A 21,292-nucleotide genomic window follows, 5' to 3' on the forward strand; every position below is an offset into this window, starting at 1 on the left:
CCTGGAGCAGCAGTATGGCATGGTGAGTAGAGCCTGGATTTGGAATTGGGAAGTCTGAGTTTTAATTGTACTGCTAGTTTGGGACTACTTAACTTTTCTGGTTTCCTTGTATGTGAAAGGGATATTATGATAACATCTACCCCACATGTTTGTTGTGAAGATAAAGATGGGGGTAGATCTGTGATTTCATTCATCTGGAGTTTCTGGGTGAAGAAATTCAATTTACTAGTGAAGGTGGGCACTTTTTCTGCAATTTATAGATCTGTTGAGTTGCCTACAGTACTGAGGGGCTAAGTAACTTGCCCAGGACCCCAACGCTTCTTTATGTCTGAGACACCACTTGAACTCAGGTCTTCTTGACTCCAAGGTCAATTCTTTATCTATTAAACCACACTCTCCTTCCTGTAGTAAGGATAGAATGAGATAATAAATACATAAAATGCTTTGCTATCCTAAAGGCACTATACAGATGTTAGCTATTATTATTATCTCATAGACCTGAAAAGGAAACTCAGGAGGGAAAATAAAGATGAACTAGATGATGATGATGATTAAGAATTCCTTTAGCATTATCCTGGACAACTTTAGAAGTCTGTTATATTAAAGTTGAATCACTTTACCATGATGCCTTTTGCTTCTACTTTTCTCTGTACTTTGGAATGGAATTCAACATTCAGTTCATTGGATTATTAAACTACAATCCACAGATGGCATCAGGCCTGATACTTTAGTCATGCTCTAGGGTCCCAAGTTTTCTCACTTTCCTTGGAAATAAAAAAAAAACATAGTCGAAAACAAAAGTGAGCTTATGGTATGATTTTCCTTCAAAAACTCCCTCAGAATCAAACCTCACTCCATCATTGAGAAAAACAGAAGAAAAAAATGAAAGTTTTTCATTTCCCCCTAAATTTTAAACATCTTTTCCTTCTGAAAATAACTTCATACATAAGCAATAAGCTTTGTGTGATATCACCCATGATAGTTCATGCAGTTATAGAGTTTCCATGATATTATTAATAAAAATTGATCAGTTGGAGCAGCCCTGATGCTCTGAAAGCAAATTGAACCAAGCCTCTTGACTCACATTCCTTTTAATCTCAGTCCCAGCATGGATTAGATTAAAAAGAAGCAGATTCATTTATCACGAGTAGGGGACAATTGTTCTCTTCTGTCCTTTTAAGAGGATTTGTTATGGTCCTCTTATAAGCCACAGGGACACATTAACCCTGGAACCCCCTACTGCCCTTTTTTAAGACCAACTAGTTTGTGTGTAATTGCGTGTTTTCCCCATTCCTGAGAACAAAATGATTAAGAAAAATGAATTTAAGAATAAGTTTCCTTTTTTAGAAAGTGTGTTATGTCAAATCTCCCAGAGAAACTTCCAAGTTTCTCCCAGTCTCCCCACCGCCCCCTTCTTAAAGATATATGAGCTCTCTTCTTTAGTCAAAGATTTCAGAGCTCAAACTGAAACATCTCTCTTAAATTGGATTTTATATTAAAAGGCCCAGAAACAAATCCGTGTAATCTTTGGTATAAACTTGCACATTTGTATTACAGACAATGTAATATGAAGGCAAAGAGCTACATAATTATATATAGAGTACTGTTTTCTGTTTAATTTTAATTTTTAAAATTTCTAGCCATGTTGGAATATGTTTGTATTTTCTATATTCTATGATGATTGTGGTGCTAATCTAATCAGTGAACTTGTTCTATTTTATGATTACTGTAACTGGACCTTGTTAAATTAAATTAATATGTCTCATTTTTTTTTTGAAAAAAGTGAAAATGCCTTAGAAAAAGCAATAAAATGTTTTAGAAATGCAACCTTACACAATGAAGACAGTTGAGGATGGATACTGACTGGGCTAGGATCAGGGTCAACCAAAGAGGGATGGAGTAGGCCTCTGAATCACACCTAGGTCATTTCACAGATGTCAGGAAGGTTCTCAATGTCTTGCAGAAAAAAAGAGAATTTTTGCCCTTATTACCCTGGCATTTCTGCAAATAGAGGCTCATTAAAGTTAGATTTCTATTAAAAATTCAAAGAGCCCAGTAAGGAATAGCACTTCAGTGATTAGTCTAAGATGAATGTGGGTCTAGGGGCCAAGAAATTGAAGTTCTTGTGCAATTTCTTCCTCCAGTCCCTTAATTTACCTGGGCCTCAGTTTCCTTATCTATGCAAAAAAAAAAGTGGATTGGACCAAATGGTTTTGGTGGTCTTCATCTGCCAACTTCTGTAATGTACATATTTATGTAAATGAAGGACCTGTGAGAATGGTTTGCAATTGAGGTTTCAGGAAGGACTAAAAGGGCTGCTGGGTAAAGGGAAACTTCATGGTCGTGGCAGCTAACTCTACTGTCATGACACTATTGGGTTTGGTGAGGAGGAATATCTCTGGCCCTCCTGAGGGAAAGGTAAATGATTACATAGGGGGAATTGTGCCCAAAGTAACTCCCTCAACCAAAATAAATTCTTGCTTTTTAGGATTTGGATTATAGGGTAGTAAACTGAAGAGAAGTAAGGGATTTTACAGGTCACATAGTTCAACTACCTCATTCCCTCATAAAGAAATTGAGGCACAATGAAATGTAGTGACTTCTCCGAAGTAATTCAACACAATACAAATGAACAATCATTTGTTTTTTCTTTGTGTTAAGTGTTGTGCTAGTTTGCATTTTATTGAGGGTAAATCACGTATCTCTTGAATAGTAAACACAACATATATGCACGGTAATTTTCTGGAAGGATGATATAACATAGAAAAGATTTGAGCTGGAGGTAATATAATTTTGAGGGCATTCATTAATAAAAATAGCATAATAATAATTAACCTTTGTATACCATTATATAATTTGCAAAACATTTAACAAAAATTACCTGTTTTAGTCCTCTCAACAAACCTAATTACTGCTATTATTATTATCATTTTATGCATAAGGAAAACTGAGATAGCTGTAAAGTGTGATACTAGTAAGTGTCTGAGATGTGATTTGAACTCAGGTTTTCCTGACACCAGGGCCAGGCTCTATCTCCCATCCATTCATCAAGCTTATTAAGGATTCCTTGAAAGAGGCAACATTAGAAACAACCTTATTCAATGAACTCTTGATAATAAGCATTGGGGAAGTTATAAAGAAAGGACATATCCAATCATCAAAAAACTATTTGCTGCTATTATGGATAAGATCATGTGCAGTGATGAAGTCAAAGATGGAATCCCTGTCATTAGTGAGGTTAAACAAATGCTCTTGTTTATGGATGATGTTGTACTAATTGAATTAAACTCAAATATAACCTCCAGCCTCTTTGGAGAGATCTATAATTCCTCAAAAGCATTTGGTCTGTCCATTTACAGAGGAAATAGCAAGTGGATGAAGAATATATATTATTCAGATTTCATCATGCCTCTGTATGGATATCCTTTGAAGCCTATAAATCATTATATAATATTAATAACAATAGTAATAGTTTACATTTATGTAATACCTACTATGTGCCAGATATTATCTCATTTGATCCTTACAACAATCTTTGGAGGTAGGTAAGTAGGTAGGTAGCTTTTATTACCCTCATTTTACAGATGAGGAAACTGAGGCAGAAAGAGATAAACTGGTTTGTCCAGAGTCATAGAGCTAACCTCTGAGGCCATAATTGAAATCAGGTCTTTCTGATTCTAGGCCTAGTGCTTTTCACTCTGTGCTACCACCTAACTGCTTCTCATGTATATCTGTGTCAGACAGTAGATATGGATCATGTGGGTGGCCCAGATTTTAAAAGGAGGAAATAAATAGGCTAAATTGCTTCCTAGAACAAATAGCATGGATCTTTTACTGACCCCTAAGTTTCCCTCAAAAGCAAAGGTCTACTCAATACTAACATCTCACCAGAATTACTATATTGAAGGAAGGCATAGAACATCCTTGTCACCAAAAAACTAAAGATGAATCTGACAGAGAAGGCAAAGCTAAAAGCTCATGGGTGGGTATGAGCAGGATGCAACATAAAACCAATCATGAACTACAAAGAACAGGAATAAAATATATCATTAAGGAATTATAAGGAAAAATAACATGAAAAGATTAAACTGGTCACATTGTAAGAGTGAGAGAGAACAGATAGATAATGTTCAAGTGCCCTGGCTTCCCTCTCAACACTATTTGAAAGGGACAGAGGCTTTCAGTACATTGGGTGGACTGTCTGTGATGAATTTTTGGGAGAATCAGAACAGCTGGGTAGTCCAGGTGATCATGAGTAGGTCATAATTCACATTATTGGAAGGATCTCCTAAACTGATGGGATCACAATTCATTAAAGTATTTAATTTTTAAACTATATTTAAACTTTTTAAATCAATTTTGGTCCAGAAAGAACTTCAAGTGTTACACAGTGTTTCAGATTCTTATTAGATTCTAGGAAAATTATGAATTGTAGATTTGTTCAAAGGCTACTTAATTGTTCTGAATGATAGAAAGTTAATTTTAGAAGGGATATTATCCTTTTATTTGAAAGTATGGAATATTGGCTGATTTTCATTAGTGTATCCCTGATTTATTTTAGACTCTGAAGACATAATTCAGTACTTTTAGAGTGAATATAGTTGTTGTTTTTTCTTTCTTTACAATGGTAATTAATTTGAGGAAGGAGTTATCTTGCAACTGGTTGTGGAAGACCTAGGTCAGACAGACCTTTAAATTGTGAAATACCAAATCAGCCAATGTTTTTCTCATAACTCATTTTATTTTTCAATTTGAAGATAAACGAAATTCTATTTTGTTATCTTTTGCCAAGATCTATGCTTGCTGCTCTCAAATGAAGCTGGCATAAGAGTCGGAATGGATGGGTCAAAGATAAAATGGGCATTAAAATCAGAAAAAAGAACTTATTGATTAAAAATTAACCTTTTTTTCCTTCTCAAAGACATTATGTCCCCAATTAGGTATTTAAATAGGAAACACTGAAAATAGACTTTGGCAAGGGACCATTTTAAAAATGGCATATATGTCATTTATATCAATTCTCTTGTCAAAAAAAAATTCCCAAGAACCCTTTTTTTCTTTTCCCATAAAATACAAATATTTTCTACCTTTTTTTCCTTCCTTCCTTCCTTCTTAGAAATAAATAATATTAGAGAAATTGACCATACTTCAATAGTGATATTACTATATAATGTTTAAGTTTAAGCTGAGTTCCTGATTCCTCAATGGGGAAAGTGTACCCCCAGCTACATGTTAAAGTCCTGACTCTCTTTCTATCAAATACCAGTTCCAAAATGAACACACGTAGCAAATAGTAAACAAACTTATTTATCCATGCTAATTCCAAACTGAAATCAGAGAAAGTATAAAGATCAGAATATACCATACAATACCCAAAGTAAATGACCTTTCCCACTGGGAGAGAAATATTTGAGTGCACAGGGAGTCCCAGGTCTCATACAAGGGAAATTATCCAGTGTCTCTAGTGTAGCAAGCTGACAGCAACATGACCAAAGTTCTGGTTTCTTTATGTCAACATCATCTCAGAGTCTTTCCTCTGAAGAGAATGTGGAACTGATTACCTTCTTTTTCAAAACTGGATATCAGAAGACAAAATCCCTCTTCTTTCAAACTCTGGTCAACTCTACCCTTCATGCATGTGTGGAGTATTGAATAATCAAATTCCACCTATGTGGAGACTCTTAGGCAGATGAGCTTGGAACCAATGGTTAGACCAAACCCCTTGCGTCAAAGGCCCACTCATGATGATGCCCTGGTAATCTTAAGGACTTCTCTGTTGTATTATTCCTACCCAGATGGGTAGGAATTTCATTATCTGGTATTCCTCCACAGGTAGATAGCCGCCATGGACCTCTCATAGTATGTAACAATTCAAAACCTAGATTTGTTTAGTTTTGTTTTGGTTTGACACAGAAAAGGACATAGAAATGAATCCATGGAGAGCCAAGAGCTTCTTTTGAGTATGCTATCAATGACTTTCTTCCTCCCACCTCCACCTGCATCATCTCTGATTGACTATCTTCCGTGGAGTCCCAGAATGGAGGACACGTAGCTATGTTTTGCTACTTTACATCTATGCTCCTTGACCCATCCCTCTTTTGTCAGCCCTATTCTTATTATTGGTGCATCCTTACTGTGATGCTCTTCTTCTCCTTTCTTAGCAGGGTTCATACGTTCTTATCAGTGTCATCTACTACCTCCTTACATGGATAATGGGGTTTTCTTGAGCCTGCAAGAGAAGTATGCTATGACGTGACTATAAGGAGGTGACTTAATTGCAGGCATGCAAGAATGCCAAGTCAAAAGCAATCATAACTTTCACAATTTGCATCATTGGGAGATGAAGTATTTTGCGTGAAGAATGAAGAGAATTCCACTTTGGCTATAGGATAGACTGTTCAGTGCTGTTCACTGAAGCTGAAAAGGCAGTTTGGGGGCCAGACTGTGTAGGACTTGAAATGCTAAAGTGAGGGTTTATGTTTTATCCTAGAGCAAAGAGGTCTGTGTACAGATTTCAGGGCATGCATGAATTTGTAAGTGAAAAAAAAAAACTTATTTTCCTTAACCAATAAATGAAATTTAGCATTTCCTTCATCAATGATGTTCAAAACAAAACATTATCCTGAGAAAGGATCCATACATTTCACCAAACTGCCAAAGAGCTCTATGATACAAAATAAAAATTTTAACCCCATCCTAGAGACAGAGTTGACTGAGGGGAGTCATACGATCTTATATAAGCTTAAGGATTGTTATATTGGCAGCAGTGTATAGGATGTATTGGATTGGTGACAAGCTTGAGAAAGTGGAGGCACTGAGCATGGGCAGCTTATAGTCAAGAAATTTAGCTCAGAAAGGGAGAAAAGACATAAGATGATAAATTAAGTTAAACATTTTTTGATGGAGATTGCTTGAGCATTTTGAAAAGAAGTGAGGAAATAGTAAATAGGGAAAGAATTAAGGAGTGAGTGTGAGAAAACTTTTTAACCTTCATCATCTACCACACTTATAGTAATCATCTAACAAATATTGGTTGAAGTTAATTGAATTATGGGATATTGCAATACAATGAAAAGACTAGTACCTTAACACAGTAGAAATAGGAACAATATACATTAATTAAGTAATTAATGCATTAATTTCAGAAGTAGGTAAAAAAAGTGAACCACTACAGCAAAATGAAAATTCACCCTCTTCTTTAGTATATGTCATTCATTCACTAATACCATATCACTAATTCAGTTGTGTGCTAGTAAATGCTTAACAATTATCTCTGCAGAAGGAATGTACCCACTATATCTATATATATCTATATATATCTATATATCTATAGATATATATACACATCTATATATATGTATGTATGCATATATATGTATATGTATATGCTTGTATGTATATATGTATGTATATATATAGTTTGTATGTATATATGTATGTGTATATATGTATGTGTGTATATATGTATGTGTGTACATTGCTTTTATATAGAAATATTTACTTTAAAATATATTGTGATAAAAATACAAATTAGTTCCCAATACATAGGAAGCACACTCCCGATTCACCTTTTATAACACCTCTTTCTGTGGAAGGTAAGAAGAGGCTCACAGTTTAGTTAAGCTTGGTTTCTACAAAGCACGATTCTAGTTCCACTTCCAAATCCTTCTTTGGGTTAAATTCTTATCAGTTTGGCTTTCCAGAGCTCCCTTGCCAACTGGATGATTGTATAATCCCATCTGCAGTCTTGACTTCAAGATCCCAATAGGTCAAACTCTCAATTCAGGTGGGGATCACTGCCTGTACCTGAAACTAAGAAGACCTAACAATATAGAATAGAAACAAATAAGCCTCACCAACCCAGGTTCATTGCGCAGTTTTGTCCTTCTCCTCTCACTGGTTTAGCTCATGGATGGGCATGATGCCCATGTTGAATACACAGCAGGAAGGAGGGCTCAGGAAAAAGTGGCCAAAAGAATACCATAATATGAGTTTTAAGTTCAATCTACATAATTAACACTTGTCTAGAAATCAACAAAATAATAAGTCAAGTCCTGTTCTGTAGAGTTTGCCAATATCTAAGATGTAAATACACAGAGTGAACATTTAACAGTTGGCTTTATTGAAACAGAACTGACTACAGCATGCCATTTAACTATGTCCTCTATTAAATCTCCTCATGTCTTTCTTCTGAAATGTTATGGATAGCTAGGTGGTGCAGTGGATAGAGGGCTGTGCCTGCATTTAGTAAGACTTGAATTCAAATTTAGCATCTATCACTTATTAACTGTGTGATCTTGGGCAGGTCCCTTAATCCCTATTTATGCAGTTTCTTCAACTGTAAAATGGGGATATTAACAGTATCTACCTTCCAGGGCTGTTGTGAAGATTAAATGAATTAATATTTCTAAATGTTTAGTACAGTGCCTGGCCCATAGTAGGCACTGAATAAATGCTAACTGCTATTATTGTAAGTGTATATGTATATTTACATGTGTGTATGTGAGTGTGTATGTGTAAAACCAACCAACATTTGTTACTACTGTGTGTCAAGGATTGTATGCATGAGAGATGGAATGAAGAAAGTGAAAGTCCTTATGCTCAAGTACCTGACATTATATTTGGTGAGGATAACATGTTGTATATATGCATATACATGTGTATGTGCACATATGTGTTCAAATGTATGCACATGTATGCATAGGTGTGTACATGCATGTGTGTATACATGCATACACACAATTATCCAAACTAGATACAAGAGATTTGGTGGCAAGATACTTTTGGCTCAGGGAAATTAGGAAGGCTTCATGTCGAACTTGGATCATGAGCTGAGTCTCCAAGAAAGCTAGACATTTTAAAAGGCCAATTAAATTCATCTAAGCCATGGGAGGCAGACCATGTATTGGACAGAAATGGAAAATAGAACACTATGAGGACGAGGAAGAAGCCTGTGTGAATGGATGTCAGAATGCCAAAAGGGGAGAAATGTGTAATGAGGCTAGAAATATATGTTGGAAAGGCTTTAAATACAAAACAGAGGAACATATATTTGCTCCAATAATTGCTAGGGAGGTTTAGGATTTTTTTTTTAATAAGGGAGTGACATGTTCTGACCTATGACTTCAAAAAATGTTTTTGACAGCAATGCCAGAGAGATTAAAATTGCACGATGTTTGAGGTAGGAAAACCAATTGGAATGCTATATTATAGTATTTCAGAAATGATGATGCCATGAACTAAGGTGGTCACTGTTTAGGTTGAGATAAAGGGACAAATGTAAAAGATATTCTGTCAGTTTGAACAAGATTTGGCAACTTTTGGAAGATATTGGTATAGAGTAAGAACTTGAGAATTAGAATGATATACACACATACATATACATACACATACAAAAATACATGTATATATACATGATATATGGTATGCACACACAGCTGTGTATATGTATATACATATATACATAAGTGCATGTATATTCAGACATACATATATGCATGCATACATACACACATACAATTTTGCTCATAAAACCCCAGCCTCAGGGTCTCAGGATGCTGTTCTGCTCCACGGAAAAGGAAGATCAGTAATATATAGTATTCTATTTCACAAGCAGAGTCTTATGGACTTTTAATTGATGCTGATAAGTCTGAAAAATATAAAAGAATAAAGAAACTACTTTGACCCTTGGATATGAAGAAGGTGGGAAAATGTGCTGAGCTTCAACAGCCAATGAACACTTTAACCCATTAAACTTAGAGATATGTGCAATCTGTTGGGTTGCATGTGTGTGGGTGGTTGTGAACAGGAAAAATCTGTTACAGCCAAGATCTTTGTACAAACATTAAAATACTAGCTAACCTGATTCTTTTTAGCTGAAGGGTTTGTAATTTGGGAATAACATTTTGTCACAGTTACTACTCACTGCAATACAACCACTAGCTTAATCCATTTTGCATGTCTCCTTTCAACCTTTGGCTGGATAATTTGTGTTTTCTTTAGGGCTCATCTTTTGCTCTAAAGAATAACCTGTTCACTTTAGCTGATGTCATTGTCTGCCTTTCACTGGAGCTATTAATATTTTCATACGCTCCCGTAACTAAGACTCTAGATGATGTTTGGGGTGGCCATTAGAATGGTTCTCTTTCTTCTGTTCTTTGTCAGTTCAACCTTAACTACTCTCTCCTTACACAGTTCTTCTCTCCAGGTGTTATACATGTACCTTACTATTGTGGGAAAAGGGGAGGTCATTGAGTCAGGAAACTAGGGTTCAAATTCTGAATCAGATTAAAATGTATAATGTAAATCGGGAAATATTTAACCAAATAAATAAAAAATAGAATAAAACTTAATATGTGGTTTCTAAGTCAATATGTTGTCCATGTTTTGTTGCCCCATTGGAATTTGACATCAGCTTCCTAGAAGAATTGTTATGTTTTGTTTTGTTTTTCTGGGTTGTGAATCTCCCAGTTCAACCTGTCACCCTGGGTCTGAGAAAAGGTGGGAGAATGAGAAGCATAGAACTGGAGAAGGAAACCCTCTCTGTGCATAGAAAGAAGAAAGAGGAAAAATATATGGAAAGGAAAGGTGGATGGGGGGACATTATAGGGAGTTAACAAAAAAATTAAGAAGTAAATAATATCACAGACTATTAAAGGTAGAAGGTACGTTAAGCGTCACTTAGACCAACTTTTTCCCTTTAACATATGGAGAAACTGAGGTCCAAAGATGATAAATAACTTTTTTCTTGTGTTGGTTGTGAGGAAGGGAACAAACATTTATTAAACACCTATTATGTACCAGGAAATATACTAAGAACTTTGAAAATATCTCATTTGAACTTTACTATAGCCTTCTGAAATAGGTGATATTATGTATTATTTTTAAAAAATTGTATTATTTTACAGTTGAGGGAACTGAGTACCATAACTAGTCAGAGTACAAGGCTAGATTTGAAGTCAGGTCTTCCTGACTATATCTCTATCTGGAAAAAAAAAAGCCAGTGAGATGAAGGTTTCTTCATAGGAAACTCCATTGCATTGCAATATTTGCCCACAGACTAATAATAATGGACATTGACAATTTAAAATAACTTTGTGGTGGTAGTAACAGAAAAAGTGCATCTTAGCCTAAGGATTCTGAGGGTTATAAGGTAAGGATAGGTGAAGCTGTGTATAGCCCGAATACACCATTCACAATTTCAAATACATGAAAAGGTCTCTAGCATATTTAATAGATCCCCTGCTACAAACATATGGGAGGAAGAGAGATGTTGTGTAGGTGAACATAGCTAGGTTGTAGTCCCTTTCATTGGATAGGAACATCAGAATATTTTATATTTTTTGGATATTCACATATTTGATATTCTGGGAGAAGTTGGGTTTTGCTTTGAACTAATTCACCTGTTAACCTCAATTCTCTGTTTCACTTTGACTATGAAAATTCACCAGGCAAGTACATATCTAGAATAGATCATTCATCAAGAATTGCTGGACTTAGACCTACTGGAGCACATAAGTCATAAAACTGCCCTCAATATTATTTAAAAACAAAGTTATTGAAAAACAGTAATATTAAAGACCAAATCCTTATCAAAAGATCCTGTGATCTCTGAAAAAGGTACATACTTAAAAGGATTAGGAGTGCTGCAAAAGTGTTTGCAAAGAGTGAATGTGGTTGATTTGTGGACTCAGGAACATCTTCACCCAGACTCTCTAAAGTTATTTGTGCCTAGGATTTCAGGCAGCTGACAGATTTTCTGGGCATTTTAGACCATATGGCCATAGATTTAGAGGTGGAAGGGACTTTTAAGGATATCTTATCTCATCCCTTCTTGCCAAAAAATAGGAACAGGGAATTGAAGTAACTTACTTGTGGGTCATATATGTGTAAGAATTGGCATTTAAATCCAAGACTCTAATGTCTTTCTACTGTGCTATGCAAATAAATAAAAAAATGTAGGGGGGTGGGTGAGTAAGTCCAATGTTTGCAGCTAAATTTCAAAATTAGGCTAACAGGGGTTGGTGACTCTCAGTAATCTCTGCCCTTTACTTTCCAAAAGGTTTGCCTGGGCTCATGGCACTGGGGTCACCTATCTCCTCAACGGGAAAACTTGATTCTGCAGGGCTAAAATCACTCTAACTCGGGTTCCTAAATAATTTTTTGACTCTGGTTTAAGGAGTCCTCCCTTAAAAAGGAGAAGGGAACAAGAAAGTACCTAGAGAACAAACATGAATCAGGCATTTCTGTGCCCATACTAAAAGAAAATATTAACCAGTAAAAAAAAAATTGGCAGCATGACAATAAGTTTGGAGGCTAATATGCAAGTTTTATTTAGACATTTCCAAAAGAACTGAAGATAAACTGTTTTCCATTCAGCTTCCACTGAGTACATTCCAGTCAATACCAAGTAGACTGTTCTCTTTCCTGTCATTCTCTCATTAGGCAACTCTTCTCTTCTCATCTGGTCTCTTCTTGTCTCTGCCTTAACCATTATAGCTGTTGTATATGCTACTCATAGATATGTGGGAAGATAGGAGAGATCTGACAAGGCTTTATACTGAAGGAACAAGGTCAAAAGTAAGAGGTGGCTCTATCCCAGAAACTGAGTTACCTTGGAGGCCATACCCTCATGGTTCAGTTCAGTGGTGGGATGCCACCAACCCTGTGGAGCTCATAAAATCGTCCATATACCTGAATAGCAGTGGGAATAAGAACTCTAAGGGACAGGTAATTCCCGTGTATCCATGGTTTCTCCTCCACTACCAATTAAAAGACCCCAAAAAATGAGAGATCTGGGCCCACTCTAAAGTGGGGAAAGAAAGGGCTGTTCTGTCATACATGCCTATGGGTATGTTATATATGGAAGGGAGAAACCACTAAGAAGCACCATGCACACATAGCCACATAATTAGGACATTATGAAGACTAAGCAGACTCTCTTGCTTCCACACTTTCAAAGATAATCCAGTCTAAAACCATAAATTTGGTTCTTCCTCCTTTTTTATTGTCTATTTCTTCAGAGTAGGAGACAAAGTGATAGAAATTTCTGTGTTATCCCTTAGTATGTTGTTCCGTCCAAATTTGCTGACTTTCCTAACTATGGATTTCCCAAGATATCTTTGGGAAAATCAGGTTATATGGTGTGAAAAAACCCTCCAAAGATGGTAGAGGTATAAATCTCAAGAAAGAAATTATTTTTTTTTTCTAACATTGGTTCTGTCATCCAAGCAAGATTGGCAGAATCCTGGGAGGTTCTATAGGATGAGAAATTTTTTGTGTTGTACACATCAGAAAAAGACTTAGGGAAAAACAATGTGGAAATATTTCATTTCCCAGGCTGAAAGAATGGAAAACTCACTTCACTATTAACACATGCATCTAAAATTGATCTTATTTTCCCTCTGCTTCCAGATGTCTTGTCACTTCCCCTTTCCCATTTGTCCCAAACAAAATAGGTCATGGGAATGACCTCCATATGGTAGGTGATTCATTTTCTGTTTGGGGCTTAAAGGAAAGGTTGAAAAAGCCTTGATCTTTTGGCACTTGTAGATGTGTATTTTTTATGGAAGCTAAATAAGCAAGGGCAAAAACCCCACAATGACAGGGTGTTGATTCAAGCTTTAGAATGAAATTCATATATCAAAAGGAAAGATATAAAAATAGTCATATACCAATATGGATTATTGTTTTAACTCTGCTTAAACACTCTATCAGGATTATGACAACAGAGGCTATATCAATTAGAGTAAAGTCACAGGCTGAGAAATAAAGGAAAACAAGTACAGATATTTCTTTTTCAGTCTATAATATTTTACTTCAATTTCAAAATTGAATTACAGAGCATTGTTTATAGTGCATGGATTTCTTCTACTAGTAAGACGAATAAGATCCCTTCAGTAAATTATGAATAAAAGATCAGATCCCTAAATGAAAATTTGAGGAGCAAATAGTATCATTGCATGGTGTAGTTAGAAAGTGCTTGGAAGATCTTTTGCCTAATCCTCTCATTTCACAAAAAAGTAAACTGATTTCCAAGTAATTGGAGCATTTTTCCCCAGGGAAACATAATAAGTGGCCTAACTTGAACTAGAATGGCCAATATAGTGTTTTATTTTTTTTCACTGTAGTAGACTGCCCCATGCAAATGCGTTCACTTATTTGGATGAGTGTATATGTGCGTGTTTGTGTGTGCTTCAAATTTTACTAGTATTCTTGATAATAACATTTAAGATTAAGCAAGGTAGTATTAGGCCTTCATTTCAAGAGAAGAGAACAGAACCTCTTAATTGAGGTGTCTTTTTTGCTTACAAAGAAACATTGCCTCAGGAAGTGGGACAAGAATGTGGACTTCCTAATTCACTAGTTTTCATGACCATTCTGTATCTTTATATCTCACTAACCTGCAATGGGCATGCACACAGTTTAATTTGGTGATGTAATGATTTCAGTGTTCAAATGTCCACCATGATGAAGTTATAAGTTTTTTAACTTTTTTGGTTTATGGATGGAGAAGAATTTCATTCTGGTATAAGACAAAATGTGGAGCATTGCCTTTCTACAAAGTCTCCAAAATGATCTTTGTTAAGATTCTCACTTCTTTCCAACTGTGAGAATTAAAAGGCTGTTCCATCTCACTGATTTTATTTTGGTGCTTCTCTTGGGCTCAAAGATGATAACAGTGAATTTGCGACTGTACATAGCACAAGATGAAAAAAGCCTCCCTTTTAGTTTAGCATATAGCTTTTATTCCCTTGAAGACAAAATATAGTTGGATCAGAAGCCCTACAAAAATACAGTTAATATTCTACCTAATAATATACTAAACAAAATAGGATTGTTAAGATAATTAGAAAGGTAGGTGATCTTTAGCTGGGTATTATTATTTTCAGGCTGGTATGACTGATGTTCATCTAAAAATGTCAAAGTATTAGAAATCAGAGACTAATCCTGATTTATGATTATTTCAACCAATTGGTCATTTTAGAAGTATGTTTTCATCCTAAAAAAGAAATTGTAAAATTCATTCCAAGAACTTTGGAAGAGGGGGAAGGAATAGACTGCAGCACTATAATGCTACATTAGTATGGGTTGCTGAAAAGTTTTATTTCTTCACAAATTATGTGCCATTTACTAATGAGGCCTTGTTCTTATTTCTCTCAATAATTGGTTTAGCCACTCAGTTCTCAAATGTTTTGAAAGTTCTCTAGTTAGGTAGAAATTAGACATTCCTTCCATTGAATGTGTGGTTGGGGCCCAATAAAATACGACAATTCTGGATCAGAATTCACTAGTCGGTAAGCAGGCATCATATTGGAGTCATCCTTAAGTGGACAAGGCAGCTGATTAGGAAGCAGAGATGATCAGAGTGAGGTAGAAGAGAAATAGTCCTCTTACCCACTTATTCACTTATTGGGAATATACCCTGAAAGTATTGCTGCTGTGATTAAAAAATAATTTGTTTTTTTTTATTTTTAGCTTGCATTTTTAAAAGTAATTTTGAGCTCCAAATTTTCTGTCTCCCTTCTGTATCTTTCTTACCCATTGAGAAGGCAAGGAATATACTATCAATTATATGTTTGAATTATATGTGCATAAAATTTGTTTCCATATTAGACATGTTGCAAAAAAAAAGAAAAAAAGAAAAGTTAAGAGAAAAAATTATGCTTCAATTTGCATTCAGACTACATTTCCCTCTATGAAGGTGGATAGCATTTTTCATTATAAGTACTTTAGAATTTTCTTTAATCACCATATTGATTAGAGTGGCTGTCTTTCACATTTGATCATCTTACAATATTGCTGTTACTATGTTACATTGTGTACAATGTTTTCCTTGCTCTGATCATCTTACTTTGCATCAGTTCATATAAGTCTTTCCAGATTTTTCTGCAAGCATCATTATTGTCATATCCTTTAGCAAAATAATATTCTGTCACAACCATATACCGCAGCTTGTACAACCATTCTCAGAGTGATGGGCATCCTTTTAATTTCCAATTCCTTGTCACCACAAAAAGAGCTCCTATAAATATTTTTGTGTAAATAGGTCCTTTTCTTTTCTTTTCTTTTTATCTTTTTGGGATATAGACATAGTAACAGTATTGCTGGGTTGAAAGGTATGCAAAGTTATACAGCCCTTTGGACATAGTTCCAAATTGTTCTCCAGAATGGTTGGATGAGTTCACAATTCCACAAACAGTGTTTGAGTGTCCTGATTGTTTCATATCCCCTCAAACATTTATAATCTTATATTTCTGTCATATTGTTATTCAGTTGTTTTTCAGTCATGTCCTATTCTTCATTATAATACTTGGGGTTTTCTTGGCAGAGATACTGGAGTGGTTTTCCATTTCCTTCTCCAACTCATTTTACAGATGAGAGAACTGAGTCAAAGAAGGTTAAATGCCTTGCCCAGGATCACACAGCTAGTAAGTGTCTGAGGCCAAGTTTTAATTCAGGAAGATGAATATTCTCAATTAGCAGCATGGAACTCTATTAACTGTGCCAGCTAGCTGCCCCCATCTGTCGTATCAGTCAATCTGAAAGGTATAAGGGGGCACCTTAGAGTTATTTTAATTTGAATTTCTCTGATTAGTAGGGATTTAGAACATTGTTTCATATGACTGTACATAGCTTTGATTTCTTCTTCCAAAAACTCCCTGTTCATATCTTTTTATATTTATCAATTGGGGAGTGACTCATATTTTTATAAATTTGACTTGGTTCCCTATGTTGTTATTTTTGATAATTGAGAAATGAGGCCTTTGTCAGAGAAAATTGCTATAATTTTTCCCAGTTTCCTGTTTTCCTTTGAACCTCAGCTAAATTGGTTTTGTTTGTGCAAAATCTTTTTTATTTTATTTTCATTTTTTTCATTTCATTTTAAACTTAAATACAAAACAAAAAAAGAAAAAAAGTCATTTCCATGTACATAACAAAACATGAGAGGATTCAACATAAAATAATAGATTTGAATTTCACAAAATCCTTTTGGGATATTTTTCAAGAGTTGATCCATGGATTCATTCAATTTCTATTTTGCCCTCTGGTTCTATGTCTAGCCCTAGAATAGCTACTTCAAAGACTTGTTGCTGGTGTTGCTACCTTATGTGCTACAGGCCGGCTCTAATCTAGGTGTCATAGACCTCCCCCCGACCTCGTTACTTGTCTTAGGCTGGAAAAATGTCTCATCCCAACTTTTTTGTTGGTTCTGCCACTCTAGAATTCTACTTCAGGTGGCATTTTCCAATTATTTGGAGGATAATGTTGGGAGAGCCTGGCTAAGTTATCTCCACTCCACCAGCTTGGCTCTGCCTCCTCCAAACAACAAGAATGCTAAGGAATAATGTTTATCTTATATGCCCTTTGCCAAAATGGTCTAACAAACAAGAGATGGTACCTAGAAAAGTGACAGGAAGAAAGCCCCCAATAAATATTTGTTAATTGATTGATGGTCATTCATACCATAATAGGCATAGGATTACTACAACAGTAGGAAGATGATTTTTCTTCATATAATCAATTTTACCTGATCTCAAATGTTTCTTCTCAGTAGATCATCAAATATAGATTTAGAGTCTGAAGGGACTTAGAGACCATCAAGTCTAACTTCATCATTTTACAAAAGAGGAAACTGAGGCCTAAAAAGGTAAAATGATGGTCACATATGTAATACATTTCTGTGATGGGATTTGATCCTAGGTCTTCCTAATTCTAAGTCTAATACTCTATCCACCAAACCCCACTTGAGTGCATATATCACATGAGAATAACACTGGCTGCAAATTAAGCCAACTTTGTATACTTGGTTCCAATATCTTGTTACATTTTTTTTTTTAGTCAATCAGGGTTCAGTGAATTGCCCAGGGTCACAGAGCTAGTGTCTGAGGTCAAATTTGAACTCAGGTCCCATTGAATCCAATGTGCAACCTAGCCGCCTTGGTGCCAGTATCTTGAAGAATTTCCCGGAACCCTACAATACACTTAACTAAGTAACTCTGCCATTTCCCGTGAAATTAATCGGATGAATGACATATAATGAATTGGAAGTAATTAGTATTTCATATTTGTTCATTTATAAAGGCAGTCATGTACTCAATCTTACTGTCTAATAGAATCCAAAGTGATGGTCACAGAAAAAAATTAAGTTTTATTAAGTTTATTTCATGTTCTTAATTGACTTTTCTGATCAAGTATGAATTCCATTATGTTCACTGTTTCTTTGTTATGAGCACTTGGCATGACCCTTATACTCTCGACCAACCTTCAAAAGTATAGATACTTAGTTTTTCTTCCTCTTTAAAAAAATAAAAATGAATACAATCATTCATTATAGCAGTCATAGGAGAAGTTCTAAGATTTCTAGACATATTTTAATTTGTTAGGAGAGAATGAGAGGAGCTAATATTTCTCTTTATAAGATGCTATAAATATTTTTTTCAGTTCAGTAAGCAATTACACGAAAATTTCTTTAGTAGTTAAAACTACTCTGTGCTATGCTATGTATCGTAAGGGATAGAAAATAATTATATTGCATGGTTTCTATCAACAAGTTTTATACTCATGAAACAATTAGAAAATACTATTTAGCACCTGTGAACCCCTAGAAAATTTTATAACTTTTTAGGTACTTTGCAGGTTAGAATCTCATCCAAGACATTATTTCTGAGCTCAGTGGGTTATATTAACTAGTTCAGGTAGAAGTCACGCTTATGTCAAAGCAAAGGTATTTATTCAACAAAGTTAACAATAAAACAGTGGCACACACTGTCATAAATTCATAATCCATTATTTCAAAAGTGGGCATGTATATAAGGCATACATATATGAGGAACATGTTTACCCAAGGCAACAATGGAGATGGACAAATCACACCTCTGAAGCTGCTGTCTGGGTCTTCCTTTTTCTGGGCTTGATGTGTTTGTTACTTCACAATGGGTATTCACAAAAACTTTATTTATTCAAATATTTTCAGGGTTAGAATGCAAAGTGATGTTTAATTATTGATAATTGATAATTGTTTCCTTAGTCCCTAGCATAGCATCTGGTACATATTAATGATTTTAAGACCATTTGTTGAGTGATTGCTAGAAATCCTGTGGCCTCTGTCTCTACATACTCTTTTTAACTACCCTAATAATGAGAAAGTTCTTATGAGTTACAAGTATCATCTTCCCATGTACAAATGGAAAGAGTTTAACTTTATTAAGTCTCTTATGATTTCCCTTTCCTATTTACCTTTTTATGCTTCTCTTGAGTCTTGTTTTGAAAGTCAAATTTTCTATTCAGTTCTCATCTTTCCACCAGGAATGATTGAAAGTCCTCTATTTCAATGAATGTCCCCCCGAAAGATTATACTCTGTTTGGTGGGTAAGTGATTCTTGGTTTTAGTCCTAGGTCTTTTGCCCTCTAGGCTAATATGTCATATTCTAAGCCCTATGATCCTTTAATGTAGAAACTACTAGATATTTTGTCATCCTGACTATGACTCCACCATACTTGACTTGTTTCTTTCCGACTGCTTATAATATTTTCTCCTTGACCTAGGAACTCTAGAATTTGGCTATAACATTCATAGCAGTTTTCATTTTGGGATCTTTTCCAGGAGGTGATTGGTGGATTTTTTTTCTATTTCTATTTTACCTTCTGGTTCTAGAATATCAGGCCATTTTTTTTCCTTGATAATTTCTTGAAAGATGATGTCTAGGCTCTTTTTTTTTTATCATGACTTTCAGGTAGTCCAATAATTTTAAATTCCCTCCTAGATCTATTTTCCAGATCAATTACAATGAGATATTTCAAATTGTCTTCTCTCTTTTTATTCTTTTGGTTTTATTTTATTGTTTCTTGATTTCTTATAGAGTCACTAACTTCCATTTGCTACATTCCATTTTTAATTTTAATTATTTTTTTTGTTTTCAACAATCACTTTTATAAGCTTTTGAGTTTTAAATTTTCTCTACCTCTTTTCCCAACTCCGTCCCCAGGATGGCGTGCAATGTGATATTGACTCTACATATACATTCCTATTAAACATATTTTTACATTAGTCATGTTGTAAAGTAGAATTAGAACCAATAGGGGGAATCACCTGAAAGAGGAAACAAAACAAAAGAGATGAAAAAGAAAAGAGCAAATAGTATGCTTTGATCTACATTCAAACTCCATAGTTCTTTCACTAGATATGGATAACATTTTCCATCATGAAACTTTTAGAGATGTCTTAGATCCTTGCATTACCAAGAAGAGCAAAGTCTATCAATGTTAGTTGTTGGACAACTTGGCTATTACTGAGTCCAACATTCTCCTGGTTCTGCTCACTTCACTCAGCATCAGTCTATACAAGTCTTTCCAAGTTTTTCTGAATCTGTTTGCTCATCATTTTTTATCTTTTATCTTTTTTTAATTTATTGATTTTTAGCTTTGAACATTCATTTCCACAAGATTTTGATTTATAAATCTTCTCCCCATCTCATCCCTCCTCCCACCCCAAGATGGCAAACATTCTGTATACCCTTTCCTCTAATCTGTCCTCCCTTTTATCTGTCCCTCTCCTCTCTTATTCCCTTCCCTTTCTATTTTCCTGTAGGACAGGATAGATTTCTATACCTCATTTCATATATTTCTTATTTCCCAGTTGTATGTGAAAACAATTTTTTTTAACTTTTGTTTTTAAAATTTTGGGTTCCAAATTTTCTCCCTTCCTCCCTCCCCACCCACCCTCACTGAAAAGGCAAACAACTCAATACAGGTTATAGGTGTGTAGTCATGCAAAACACTTCCATAGTAGTCAAAAAACTACTTAGTTTAGTGAAAAACTAAGTATATTTTCCTTCATCCTATCCCAACCCCCCCCATTTACTCTACTCTCTCTGGACCCTGTCCCTCCTCAGAAGTGTTTGCTTCTGATTATTCCTGTCCCCCAATCTGCCCTCCCCTCTGTATCCCCCTGCTCTCTTATTCCCTTCCATCCTATTTTCCTGTAGGGTAAGATAGATTTCCATACCCAATTGAGTGTGTATGTTATTCCCTCCTTAAGCCAAATCCTATGAGAATGAGATTCTCTCATTCCCTGTCACCTTACCCATTTCCCCTTCACTGTAAAAGCCTTTTTTGTCTGTTTCATGTGAGCTAATTTATCCCATTCTACCTCTCCCTTTCTCCTTCTCCCAGTATAATCCTTTCTCACACCTTAATTTTATTCTCCAGATATCACCCCTTCATCTTCAACTCACACTGTGCCCTCTATCTATCTATCTATCTATCTATCTATCTATCTATCTATCTATCT

The sequence above is a fragment of the Vombatus ursinus genome, unplaced genomic scaffold (assembly GCF_900497805.2).
Source record: "Vombatus ursinus unplaced genomic scaffold, bare-nosed wombat genome assembly UNPS02014861.1, whole genome shotgun sequence".
Classification (NCBI taxonomy): domain Eukaryota; kingdom Metazoa; phylum Chordata; class Mammalia; order Diprotodontia; family Vombatidae; genus Vombatus; species Vombatus ursinus.